Genomic DNA, 13,770 nt, shown 5'->3' on the forward strand with positions numbered 1-13,770 from the left:
TTTCATGTAAGCACATAGGATATGCATTTTGCTCAGCTACCACCCTTCGCTGCATCCCATTTTGAGAAGCGGTATTTTCTTCATTCATCTGTTCTAGGTTTTTTAAAAAATATTTAAGATCTTCTCTTTTTAAAGAATTTGTTCATTTGGAATGTACTTTTTGCATTTTTACTTGTGAAAATATGTATTTATCCTTTTTGTTATGAATGTATGACTTCACTGTGTCAGAGAATATGGTCTTAAGAGATACAGAAAACTTTTGAGAATGATAAGATCTGGACATCCTGGATGAAATCAAAGCCCTGGACATCCTTGTTCAAGCTTCCAGGGTTGAGTGCCTGAGTGCCAGGGGCATGCAGTGTCCATGACGCTCACAGGGTGAGAGCTGAGGGAGCCCAAGGGACCAGTTTGTTTCACTGAACATGAACTTGATAAAACAAACTGTGCTCTCCACATTTTCTCGGCCTTGGCCCCCTGTCCTTTCACGAGCTCAGAGACTTCTGGGTCTGCTCCCAGTCTTCATGGTCCCTGGTGTCTCCACGGTGTGGAGCCCCTTGCCCTGCTTTTGGGGAATGTTAGATAAAGAGGGGACCCATCAGAGCTGAGGCTGGGGCTAAGTCTGGCAGGGGGTGGACCTGCATCTCCCCCCGGGGCTGTGATGGCTGCATCCTCCTCCTTGGGCCTCCAAGGCTGCTGTGTAAGAACCCCAGGAATCCTCCCCAGTACCTCTGTCCTCTGTCAGGCCCAGCCCAGGTCTGAGAGAAGGGGCAAGAGCAGGATTCAGGCAAGGGTCCCTGGGATGCAGACCCCTGTGAGGATAGGGCTGGAGGGGCCAGGAGGACACATCCCAGTGGGCACAGAGGAGGCATCCAGGGGCAGGACCAACGGTTGAGGGGAGAGAACAGGGGTCGGGGCCCTGGCAAGGTTCTGCCTCTGCTCCCAGCATAGACCTGCTGCCTGTGTAATGGACAGGGACCTCCTGATCCTGGGGCCCACACTGGTGTATGCAGAGAAGGTGAAGACACTAGGGTGGGGTGGAAGGAAAGCCCAGCTGTGTCTCTGTGGTGTGAGGCGCATGTTTCCTTGAGGACAATCCAGGCCTGCTGTGCTGAGTGCATTTCGCCCTGTGACCCTACAGCAGAGTGGGATGATAGATGGCTTCACACCCACGGCGTGAACGCCGGCCCCAGGGTGGAGAATGTGTGCTCAGGGTTGAGGGTGTCACCTGAGGTGCTGTGAGCTCGGGGTCATTGGGCATCTCCACACGGTAGTGGCTGGGCCCAGACCCAGGTGTGTTCAGAGCCCACAGCTCTGCCCTCACCCCTCCTCCTGCAAACCAAAGCCTGTCGTGCTACCACTGCCCCCACACCAACACCAGTGGCCTACAAGCTGGTCTCCTGCAGTGCCCGGGAGGGCCTAGGTTTCTTCCAGCTTGCGGTGTTCCACACAGGGCAGGGCCAGCCTGGACAGTCCCTGGAGGGGGTGGGGGTGGGCTTATGAGCTCAGTGGTTCCCTCCACGGGCTCCTGCCCAGCTGTGAGCAGGGCCTGGGGGTCCAGGGTGGGGGGACCTAGACTTTGAGTTCCAGCCTGGGCAGCCTCTCCTCCCTTCATCCTCCTCGTCGACTCAACTGGGGACTCCATGCTGGGCCTCTGGATCCCTTGGGGAAAGCAGGCCATGGGATGCCACGTACGCCTGGAGGGGAGGGGAGCAGCCAGGAGTCCAGAGAGCCAATGAGACCCATCTCTTTTGGGGTGACCAGATAGAGAATTGATGTACATTCCAATTCCATGGGAAGACCCTGGGTAACAGGAAGTCCTTTCCCTGCTCTGGTTCCAAAGGGCATAAGCCACAGTGCAAGTCAACTCTCCACTCTACAGCAGGCACCAGCGGGCATCCCCAGGACACAGGCACCAGCGGGCATCCCCGGGACACAGGCACCAGCGGGCATCCCCGGGACACAGGCACCAGCGGGCATCCCAAGGACTCACCAGCCATGTGTCGCTGTCTTCTTTCGTTCATATTTATTTATTATTTTTATTTTGTAGAGCTGGGGTCTCACGATGTTGCTCTGGCTGGTCTCAAACCCCCGGGCTCAGTAATCCTCTGCCTCAGCCTCCCAAACTGCTGGGATTATAGGCGTGAGCTGCCGCACCGTCACACTCCTCTTTCTTTGTGATAATTTCTGAGTATTTTGGGGGCTAGCAGGTGCAGAGCTGGCTTGTTACTTTCAAAGACTTCAAAGCCCCGCCTGGCCAGGCCACCACCCTGCTGTACGTGGTTTTGCATCCTCTGTCACCCATCTAGATAAGAAAGGCACATTTTGAATTGTGGCTGCTAGCCACCTTCCCTCGAAAACTCTCTCACTGATAGGCTGATGGGCATGCAGCCCTCGGCACGCCCGTGGCCCTCCCGGCACCATGTCCTCTTCTCCCAGTGGTTTGGGGTGATGGCTGGTGGCTTTTTATTTATTCATTTATCTTTGAGATAGGGTCTTGTTCTGTCACCCAGGATAGAGTGCGGTGGCAGGATCATGGCTCACTGCAGCCTTGCCCTCCTAGACTCAAGTGATCCTCCCACCTCAGCCTCCCAAGTAGCTGGGACAACAGGCACGTGCCACCACACCTAACTTATTTATTTATTTATAGAATGGGGGTCTCACTATGTTGCCCAGGCTGATCTCCAACTCCTGGCCTCAGGGGATCCTCCCACCTTGGCCCCCCAGAGTGCCAGGATTACAGGCATGAGCCACTGCACCACACCAGCCAGCTGGGGCTTTGACAAGCACTGAACTCCAGCCCTCTTGGGCGGGCTGTTCCTGTCTGCCATCTGCCGTGGCCGCCTTCTCAGACAGCCACCTCACCGCTCCTTCGGCATCTGCTCCTCCTTCCTCCTGTTTTGAAGGAAGTTTTGTATAAATGGAGACTGCAGCTTCCCTGGATGCAGCTCATGCTGATTTCTGCCCCTCCCCTCTGTCCTTCCGGGTCCAGGTTTGGTGGCAGCAAAGCCCCCACCTGGATGAGCCCTGGGCAGGTCGGGAGGGAGGGGGGCTGCAGGGGCGACTCAGCCCTTGGGACTGACTCGGACTTTAAAGATCCTGTTTCTTCCCTATCCAGCTGCGCGGTGCTTCCTGGGGACGGGGACAGCAGAACCTCAGGCCTCCTTCAGCTGGAAGACGTTCTTCTTGAGTGTGGGATGTGATGTTGGCACCTCCTGCTGCGCCCACACCAGCCTTTCTTCTCCTTCAGGGCCGCTCCAGGTTTTCCTCTGTACCTTGTCAGGAGGGTCCCCTATAAACAGACACAGTGGCAGAGGCCTCTGCAGACATCTCTGTCACGTCTGTGCACGCAAGCAGGACCCAGCCAAGCCGGGTCGCACGCCCGCAGGCACTGGGAGACCACCTGCTGCTCTGAATTATGCCCCGAGGTCCAGGGAGGTCTGCGAATTCTGTCCTCCCTGGTCCTCACCGCCTCCGGGAAAGCCGGCTTCTGTGCTGCCCCTGGAGGCTCAGGGCTGTGAGCCTGACCTTCTCTCTCCCCAGGTTCAGAACAAGTGACAGAGGTCACCAGGGGCTGCACCAACAACCGCATCGTCTCGGCACCTCCCGGCTGGGAGTTCTCCTGGGACAGCGTCCTCTGTGCCAGCGTCTTGTGCTGCTCCGAGACCCTGGGTAACCGGGAAGCCATGGCAGGCAGCGCTGCCCAGGCCCTGCAAGGGGGCTGCAGCTCGCCCAGTGGTTAGCACCCTGCCTCCCTGATGCCCGCCCCCTCATCTGCATGGTCCTTTGATGCCCATCTCCGCGTCTCATCCTCCATCTCGGTTTGGACCGGTGGGGCCCGCCCTCCCAGGTGAGGCTCCCTTGACTCGCTGCCTCCCCTAACAGTGGAGGGAGACGCTTCCTCCTGAGCCTGTAAGTCTGGGCAGGTCCAGCCCAGACCTGGACCGAGAGGTGGCCAGTGCCCCGGTGTGTGCTTTCTGTTCCAGCCCAGGAGGGCGTCCCCTGACAAAGTCCCCCCTCTGTGCTGTGAGGTGGGAGGAGCCTCTGCCTGTCCACCGGCCCCAGATTCCACGCCCATCGGGGAAGCCCGGCAAAGGCACCAGCACTGGGAATGTGCCCCAGCAAACAGTGAGCAACGAGGAGGGTGAGGAAGGCGAGGAAGGCAGCCAGGACTCAGTGGCAGTGTGGACGCCAATGGCTGGATCATGAGCACCCGAGTGCTGTTCTCATGACAGAGTTCTCACGAGATCTGGGCATTTAAAAGTGTGTAGCACCTTCCCCCTCTCCCTCCTCCCTCCACCCCCTGCCCCCAGCTTTCTCCTGCTCCGGCCTGTGACGCACCTGCTCCTCCATTGCCTTCCGCCATGGCTGCAAGCTTCCTGAGGCCTCTATGCCTCTTTTCTTTATAAATTTCCCAATCTTAGGTTTTGTTTTGTTTCAGTTTTTTTTTGTTTTTGTTTTGTTTTGTTTTGTTTGAGACGGAGTCTTGCTCTGTCGCCCAGGGTGGAGTGCAGTGGCGCAATCTCGGCTCACTGCAAGCTCCGCCTCCCGGGTTCAGCCATTCTCCTGCCTCAGCCTCCAGAGTAGCTGGGACTACAGGCACCCGCCACCACGCCCGGCTAATTTTTTTGTATTTTTAGTAGAGACGGGGTTTCACTGTGGTCTCGATCTCTTGACCTCGTGATCTGCCAGCCTCAGCCTCCCAAAGTGCTGGGATTACAAGCGTGAGCCACTGCGCCCGGCCCTCGTTTTGTTTTTTGAGACAGAGGCTTGCTCTGTCGCCCAGGCTGGAGTGCAGTGGCACGATCTCAGCTCGCTGCAACCTCTGCCTCCTGGATTCAGGCGATTCTCCTGCCTCAGCCTCCTGAGTAGCTGGGATTACAGGCACCCACCACCATGCCCAACTAATTTTTGTATTTTTAGTAGAGATGGGTTTTCACCATGTTGGCCAGGCTGGTCTCAAACTCCTGACCTCAAATGATCCACCCACCTCGGCCTCCCAAAGTGCTGGGATTATAGATTACAGGTGTGAGCCACTGCACCCAGCCAGGTATTATTTATTTCTTCTTCTTCTTCTTCCTCCTCCTCCCCCTTCTCCTCCTCCTCCTCCTTCTTTTCTTCTTCGAGACAAAGTTTCACTCCTGTTGCCCAGGCTGGAGTATGGTGGTGCGATCTTGGCTCACTGCAACCTCTGCCTCCTGGGTTCAAGCAATTCTCCTGTCTCGGCCTCCCAAGTAGCTGGAATTACAGGTGTCTGCCACCACACACGGCTAATTTTTTGTATTTTTAGTAGAGACAGGGTTTCACCATGTTGGCCAGGCTGGTCTCGAACTTGTGACCTCAAGTGATCCACCCATCTTGGCCTCCCAAAGTGCTGGGATTACAGATTACAGGTGCAAGCCACCGCACCCAGCCAGGTATTTATAACAATGTGAGAACAGCCTAACACAGACATTATATAAAGAGAAAACTGCACACAATGTTCTTTATGAACACATAAAAATCCTTCACAAAATACTTGAAAATAGAATTCAGCAATATATAAAAATAATTAAAGACCATGACCAAGTGGAGTTTTATTCCAGGGATGCAAGTCTGGTTCAATATTCAAAAGTAATCAATGTAGTTCATCCTATTAATAGGCTAAAGAAGGCACATGTATACATATGTAACAAACCTGCACATTGTGCACATGTACCCTAAAACTTAAAGTATAATAATAATAAAATAAAATAAATAGACTAAAGAAGAAAAATCACATGACCATGTCCAAATGCAGAAAAAGCACCTGGCAAAATTCAACATCATTCATGAATAAAAAAAAAAACTCTCAGAAGAAGAGGAATCAAGGGGAACTTCATCAACTTGATAAAGATCATCTACAAAACACCCTCAGCTCACACGCTTGGTAATGAAAGACTAAATGCTTTCCCCTAAGATCGGAAACAAATGAAGAGCATCAGCTCTCACCACTCATGTTCAACACAACACAGTGCTGGAAGCTCTGGCCAGTGCACACAGCAAGACAAAGAAACCCTCGCGTTCAACACAGTGCTGGAAGCTCTGGCCAGTGCACACAGCAAGACAAAGAAACCCTCGCGTTCAACACAGTGCTGGAAGCTCTGGCCAGTGCACACAGCAAGACAAAGAAACCCTTGCATTCAACACAACATAGTGCTGGAAGCTCTGGCCGGTGCACACAGCAAGACAAGGAAACCCTCGCATTCAGCACAACACAGTGCTGGAAGCTCTGGCTGGTGCACAGCAAGACAAAGAAACCCTCTCATTCAACACAGTGCTGGAAGCTCTGGCCAGCGCACACAGCAAGACAAGGAAACCCTCGCATTCAACACAACACAGTGCTGGAAGCTCTGGCCAGTGCACACAGCAAGACAAGGAAACCAAAGGCATACACATCAAAAAGGAAGACACACCCTCGTCCCATAAGCAGATGACTTTGTAGCCCACTTAGAAAATCCTAAGGAATCTGAAATAAATAAGAGCCTCCTAGAACTAATCAGTGAGTTCAGAAAGGTCACAAGAAAGAAGATAAACGTTTGAAAAATCAATTGTATTTCTAGGTAGTAGCAATAAACACGTGGGCACCACAATGAAAAATATACTTCTATCTTTAACCACTCAAAAATTGAAGTACTTAGGTGTAAGTCTAACAAATAATGTACTGGACTTGTATATATGTTTTGTACACGGAATTCTGATGAAAGAAAGAAGATGAAGAAAGTAAGTGAAGAGGCATGCCTTGCTCATGGAGTGGAACACCCAACATCGTAAAGAGGTGAATTCTCCCCAGACTGATTTATGGGTTTAACACAATTCTTATTGTGTCTAACAAAATTCCAAAAAGATATGTCACGAATAAGTACAAGATTATTCCAAAGGACAGATGGAAAGTGATGGAGCTAGAATAGCCAAAATTGGGTAATTTTTAAAGAAAAGAGGTTTAATGCCTGTAATTCCAGCACTTTGGGAGGCCGAGGTGGGTGGATCACGAGGTCAGGAGATCGAGACCATCCTGGCTAACACAGTGAAACCCTGTCTTTACTAAAAATACAAAAAATTAGCTGGGCATGGTGGTGGGTGCCTGTAGTCCCAGCTACTCGGGAGGCTGAGGCAGGAGAATGGTGTGAACCTGGGAGGCGGAGCTTGCAGTGAGCCGAGATCACACCACTGCACTCCAGCCTGGGCAACAGAGCGAGACTCCGTTGCAAAAAAAAAAAAAAAAAAGAGGTTTAATTTGGAAAAAGAGAAAAATGAGGCTAATCCATATACCTGATTCCAAGACTTCTTATATATAGTAGCTATAGTGACCTAGAGAGTGTGGGGTTGGCAGAGGGACAGATACTCAGATTGATGTGGCACAACAAACTACCCAGAAATAGACCCACACAAATACGCCCTGGGGATTCCTACAAAGATGCAAGTGCAACTGAGTGGAAGACACATTGCTTTCAAAGTGCAGCGCCACAGCAATCGAAAATCCATAGGCAAAAAGCAACAACAGACAGCAACGAAACTCAACCTAGACCTTGCACAAAAGTGACCTCAAAACAGATCACAAACATGAAATCAGAAAAAAAAAAAAATTAGGGAAAGCAAAACCACAGGAGAACACCTTTGAGATCTGGGACAAGGCAAAAAGCTTTTTAGACCTGACACCAGAAGCATGATCCATAAAAACAAAAACTGATAAACCTGACCTCTTCAAATTTAAGACTTTTGCACTGAAAAAATAAACTGTTAAGAGGGTGTAAAGACAAGCTACGGTCTGGGAGAAAATATTTGCAAACCACTTATCCAGCAAAGAACTAGTGTCTAGACTGTATAAAGAACTCTCAAAATTCAACAGTTACAAATCAATCAATTAGAAAATGGGCAAAAGACATGAAAAGGCACTTCACTGAAGAGAATATTTATTCAAAGGAGGGCTTTCCTCATGAAAAACAAATATATAGATAACAAAGTAAATCCATAAAAAGATGTTCAACAACTTTATAAGTGAAAGAACTGAAAATTAAAATGCAACAAGACATTATACACACCTATTGGAAAGGCTAAAATAAAAAAATGCTGCTGGTGAGGATGTGGAACACTGGATCCTTCACACATTATTGATGTGAACATACAATAGTAAAAGCCCCCTGGAAAGCATTTCAACTGTTTCTTGAAAAACTAAACATACGGCCGGGCAATGTGGCTCACACCTGTAATTCCAGCACTTTGGGAGGCCAAGGCAGGCAGATCACGAGGTCAAGAGATTGAGGCCATCCTGGCCAACATGGTGAAACCTCATCTCTACTAAAAATACAAAAATTATCTGGGCATGGTGGTGCACCCCTATAGTCCCAGCTACTCAGGAGGCTGAGGCAGGAGAATCACTTGAACCTGGGAGGTGGAGGTTGCAGTGAGCTGAGGTTGCACCACTGCACTCCAGCCTGGGTGACAGAGCAAGACTCCATTGCAAAAAATAATAATGATAATAAATAAACATACAACTACCATACCACCCAATAATTGCACTCCCAGCCATTTACCTAGAGAAATGGAGACTTACGTTCACACCCAAACCTGCTGTATTAGTCCATCTTCACACAGCTGATTAAGACATACCCGAGACTGGACAATTTACAAAAGAAAGAGGCTTACCGGACTTACAGTTCCACATGGCTGGGGAAGCCCCACAATCATGGCAGAAGGCAAGGAGGAGCAAGTCACGTTTTACATGGATGGCAGCAGGCAAAGAGAGAGCTTGTGCAGGGAGACTCCCATTTTTCAAAACCATCAGATTTCTTTAGACTTACTCACTATCATGAGAACAGCGCAGGAAAGACCTGCCCCCTGATTCAATTACCTCCCAACGAGTTCCCCCGACAACGTGTGGAAATTCAAGATGAGATTTGGGTGGGGACACAGCCAAACCATATCACCTAAACATGAATGTTTAGCACAGCTTGATACCAAATACCCCAACACTAGAAGCAACCCAGGTGTCCCTCAGTGGTCAAATGGTTAAACAAAGTGTAACACATCCGCACCATGAAACACTACTGAGCAATAAAAAGGAATGAGCTCTCGACACACCCCAAAGATGGATAGATGTTAAGAGAGCTATGCTGAGGGAAAAGTGCCAATCCCAAGAAGTGACATTCTTTCTTTTTTGAGATGGAGTCTGGCTCTGTCGCCCAGGCTGGAATGCAGTGGTGCGATCTCAGCTCACTGCAACCTCTGCCTCCCAGGTTCAGACAATTCTCCTGCCTCAGACTTCTGAGTAGCTGGGATTACAGGTGTGTGCCACCACATCCAGTTAATTTTTTTATTTTTAGTAGAGATGAGGTTTCACCATGTTGGCCAAGCTGGTCTTGAACACCTGACCTCAAGTGATCTGCCCACCTCAGCCTCCCAAAGTGCTGGGATTACAGGGGTGAGCCACCGTGCCCAGCCCCAAGAGGTTACATTCTGTAGGGCTCTATTTCTATTTCATGCTTGAAATGACACAATTATAGAAACAGAGAGTTAGTGGAGATTAGTATTCCCCAAGAACAGATTAGTGTTACCCAAGAGTGAGGGAGGTCTTGGAAATAGGGGTAGGAGGCAGAGGGGGTGTGGCTATAAAGGACAACAGGAGGGACCCACATGCTGCCGGAAACGTCTGTGCCTTGACTGCATCAATGCTCATGTCCTGGTTGTACCATTGTACTTTTCAGCTTTACAAGATGTTACCATTGAGGGAAACTGGGTGAAGGGCACACAGGACCTCTCTGTGTTATTCCTCACAACTACATGTGGATCTACAATGATCTCATAATGAAAAGTTGAATTTTTAAAAAGTATCCCAGACTTGGTCCCTAGAAGCCCAATCGAGTGGGGTTCTGTGTGCTTTTGAGATATTGCTGTCATCCTCTGAACTGTCCCTTACTTTCCAACCATACGAGTCTTGGTGAAAAGCTAGAGTGACCAGACCGTTCCTGTCTTGCTGGTGAACATGGAAAATGCTACAACCACCTTTGAAAATGGTTTGGTAGTTCCTTAAAAAGTTAAATATATGCCTGCATATGGTGCAGCCATTCCACTTGTGGGTATTTAGCAAAAAGCAATGAAAGCCCACATCCTTAAAAAGACCTGTATGCGAATGTTCATAGCAGGCTTACTTGTAATGGACAGAAGCCGGAAAGACTCGAAACACCCACCAACATGCAAATGAGTAAACAAAGTTGTGCTCCATCCAAGAATGGAAGACTGCCCAGCAATAGAAAGGAACTAACTGCTGATACACACGGCCACACAGATGAACCTCAGAATAAGTAAGTCAGAGAAAAACACGTATCTTAACTGAATTATTCCAGTTGGATAAAATTCCCGAAAATGCAAACTAGTCTACAGTTAAAGAAAGTAAGTCAGTGATTGCCTTGTGGGGTAGGAAGGGAAGGGAGGAGGAATTACAGAGGGGCAGGAGGAGGTTTTGAGAGTGGTGGATCCATTCCTTACCTCTATCAGTGTGCTGGTTCATCACACACGTGTCAACAATTATCAGGCTGTACACTCTAAACTTTTACATTTTATTGTATGTCAATTATATCTCAATAAAGCTGTTCAAAACAAAAACAAGAACAAGTCTGAGAAATATGCAGAGAAGGGTGTGGTGATAACTTGACTTCCCAACATCCCAGGTCAGAGAACAACAATGCAAGAGGCCTGATGCCGTGCTCTGAGCTCCTCATGGACAAAGAAGTCCTAGCACTCTAGGCCCCGCGCTTTGGAGTCAGAGCCACCTGAGCTGGCTTCTGCTCCGCTCATCCCTTTGGGCCCAGGCACCAGGCTCCGCGGCGATGGCCAGAAACAACATCCCGTGCCCCTGTCCAAGGTGCTGAGCAGACGACACAGGCTCCTCTTGGGCACTGAGCCCCTGGACTTGGTGGCAACAGGCTTGGGACCCACAGTGACAGCTATGCTCCAGATGCTCACCCAGGACCCCCAGTGCCAGGCAGACCAGGACCAGGGAGGGCTCAGTCTGCGTCAGAACCTCCCCAGAGGCACAGCAAGTTTATGGAAGCAAGTGCTCATGTAGACAGGCACTGACATTTTGTTTCTCTGTTTCCATGGGACCGTGAGCTCCTCAAGGCAGACGGGGCCCGACGAGCACCTCCACTGCCTGAAGGGCCCCCTAGGGTGCCTGTGGGTCCTGTCCTGTCACCCTCTTTTGCCGACACACGTTAATCCTACAGTCCACCGTGTGAGGAGGTGATGACTCCGAATTGGGGTCTCTCTGACCATTTACAATCCCACTCGTCAGCAGGAAGGGTCTGCTGGGGTGAGCTGGGGCTCAGTCTGGAGAGTGGCTTGTCTGTGGACCAAGCACATGCTGGAGGCGTGAGGCAGAGAGGTCCCAAAGGGGTGAGAGGCATTTCTCTTAGTGGTGTCAGTTGTGCCCTCTTGGGATCCTGCTGTGAACACTCGAAGCTCCCTCATGTCCATCAAGGAACTCTGGAGCCCAAAGACTACCCAGCTAGTCCAGGATCTCAATGGCCTGGGGCTGGACCCATGGCATTGAAGGTGTCACTCCCCTGGCTAGGGAGACTTGCCAGCCCAGAGAGAGGTGTGTGTGTGCAGTGGAGTTCCAGGTTCCTGTTCTGGGCACCCAGACTTGGGTCTGGCCCCTGAGGAGCCCCTTGGGCTCTGCTGCAGCAGACGCCAGGGAAGAGCTAGACCTCACAGTGCAGCAGCCGTATCAGCACAACGAGTGCACCACGATGTGGAGCCGCACATCCCCTACCCCGCTATCGAGGCCGCCTGCACAATCAGAGACCGGGATGGGCCACTCTGGGGGCACCTTGTGCACTTGACTGGCGGGAGAGGCCTCTGCTGAGGCTGCACTTACTGAGCATGTAGCTGGGACACAAATATCTCCACATTTAGGCTCGTTTAGAGATGTCTACCCACTAGCTATTCCCTGAGACCTTCCAGCCCACAGGGTTCCCTCCCAGACCCTGGTTGTCCAGGCCAGCCCCTTCGGGTGCTGAATCAACATAGAGCTACAGCTCTGTCCCTTTCTCCTTCCAGGCAAAATCATACCAGGTGAATCCCACAGGTTCTGCTCATAAGGTGGACTTTTCCCCTCTCCCCTCATAATCACCTGATCAAGGACAGTTTGATAGCTAGGATTTTTCAAGGTTTTCTCCATATATTTCCAGGATAGTTTGGTGGGCAGGGGGACTAGGGGAATGGGTGCTGCTGATTGGTTGGGGATGCAATGATAGTCTGCCTCTGGGTGAGGAACACAGGACCAGCTGAGCCAAGAGTGGAGGGTCCCGGTGGGACCATCTGGTTGTCAGAAGTGCAAAAGACTGAAAAGACACCTCAAAAGTCCACCTTAGGTTCTACGATAGTGAAGTTATCTGCAGGAGGAATTGGGGAAGTTGCAAATCTTGTGGCCTCCAGAGCAACGGCTGGTAATTGTATAACTATGCCCACATCTTAGCAGAATTCAGGTCCCTCTCATCCTCCAAACCTGGCAGTTTTTGATTTTACAAAGGTGATTTAGTCTGGGGAAAGGGTTGGTGCAAAAGTAATTGCATTACTTTTAATGGCAAAAACCACAATGACATTTTCACCAACCTAATAATTTCAACCATAAACTAAATTTTTCCCAAAGTTAGCTTGGTCCAAGCCCAAGAATGACCAAGGGCAGTTTGGAGTTAAAGGCAAGATGAGATTAGTCAGGTCAGATCTCTTTCACCGCCGTAATTTTCTCACTGTTATAATTTTGCAAAGGCAGTTTCACCCTCTGCATCATTTAGGGCCACCCCTCAGAGGGGGAAGGGTGTGGCCATGCGCTTTTGGGTAATGCCAGTATTTCATTTAAAAACATCCAGAAATGAGGCCGAAATATTTTCTTCTCTACAGGGCTGGTCAGAGGGAACAACCTGTGAGGCCATCAGTGTGGGGAGAGAGACCAAGGAGTGCAACAGGAGTCAGCCGTATCAGCCGTGCGTGAGCCGGAGCCACATACCTCACCCCTCCTGGCTAGCGGGGTGCAACCGTGTCAGCCATGTGTGAGCCTGAGCCACACGCCTCACCCCTCCTGGTTAGCAAGGTGCAGCTGTGTCAGCCATGTGTGAGCCTGAGCCACATGCCTCACCCCTCCTGGTTAGCAAGGTGCAGCTGTGTCAGCCATGTGTGAGCCTGAGCCACATGCCTCACCCCTCCTGGCTAGCGGGGTGTAGCTGCGTCAGCCATGCACAAGCCTGAGCCACATGCCTCACCCCTCCTGGCTAGTGGGGTGCAGCCATGTCAGCCATGTGTGAGCCTGAGCCACATGCCTCACCCCTCCTGGCTAGCAGGGTGCAGCCATGCACATCTGGGGCATGAGTGCTGGGTGACACTCACTCATGGCAGGAGGCCAAGTCCCTTGACAACCTGGACTTTATGGTATAGGTTGTCTGTTCTGAATGTGTTCTGAAATGGAACATTCGTAGTGTTCACTGGCTTACTAGTTTCACCTCTAGTAAGTGGTGAACCTTCACTTGAGCCCAGTCGAAAGCCAGACTTTTTTTTTTCTTAAAAGGAGAACAGTTATCTGCTGAAGACTATTCTGCCTCCAAAATCCAGAACGCCCTGCCTGGCACTGTGCCCCTCTCTTAGTGATGGGAGGTACCAAGGCAGCAATTCTCTTTCCCTTGGGGGGAAATCAGAAGATGCTCCCAGCCGCTGGACCCCAGAGATCCCACCAAGACGGAAGACGCCTGGATTTTGTGTGGC

At 50.6% G+C, this 13,770-nt stretch overlaps 1 long non-coding RNA gene across 1 annotated transcript; it reads right to left on the reverse strand.

The window, feature by feature from the left end:
- Positions 1-2,859: 2,859 nt before the first annotated feature.
- On the reverse strand, positions 2,860-10,561 carry LOC134737181 (uncharacterized). The gene is made up of 3 exons (XR_010121827.1): positions 10,501-10,561; positions 3,152-3,289; positions 2,860-2,892 (listed from the first exon to the last, which is right to left on the reverse strand). It is a non-coding gene; the product is annotated as an uncharacterized lncRNA (long non-coding RNA).
- Between the last annotated feature and the right edge of the window lie 3,209 nt (positions 10,562-13,770).

The sequence above is a fragment of the Symphalangus syndactylus genome, chromosome 7 (assembly GCF_028878055.3).
Source record: "Symphalangus syndactylus isolate Jambi chromosome 7, NHGRI_mSymSyn1-v2.1_pri, whole genome shotgun sequence".
Lineage (NCBI taxonomy): Eukaryota > Metazoa > Chordata > Mammalia > Primates > Hylobatidae > Symphalangus > Symphalangus syndactylus.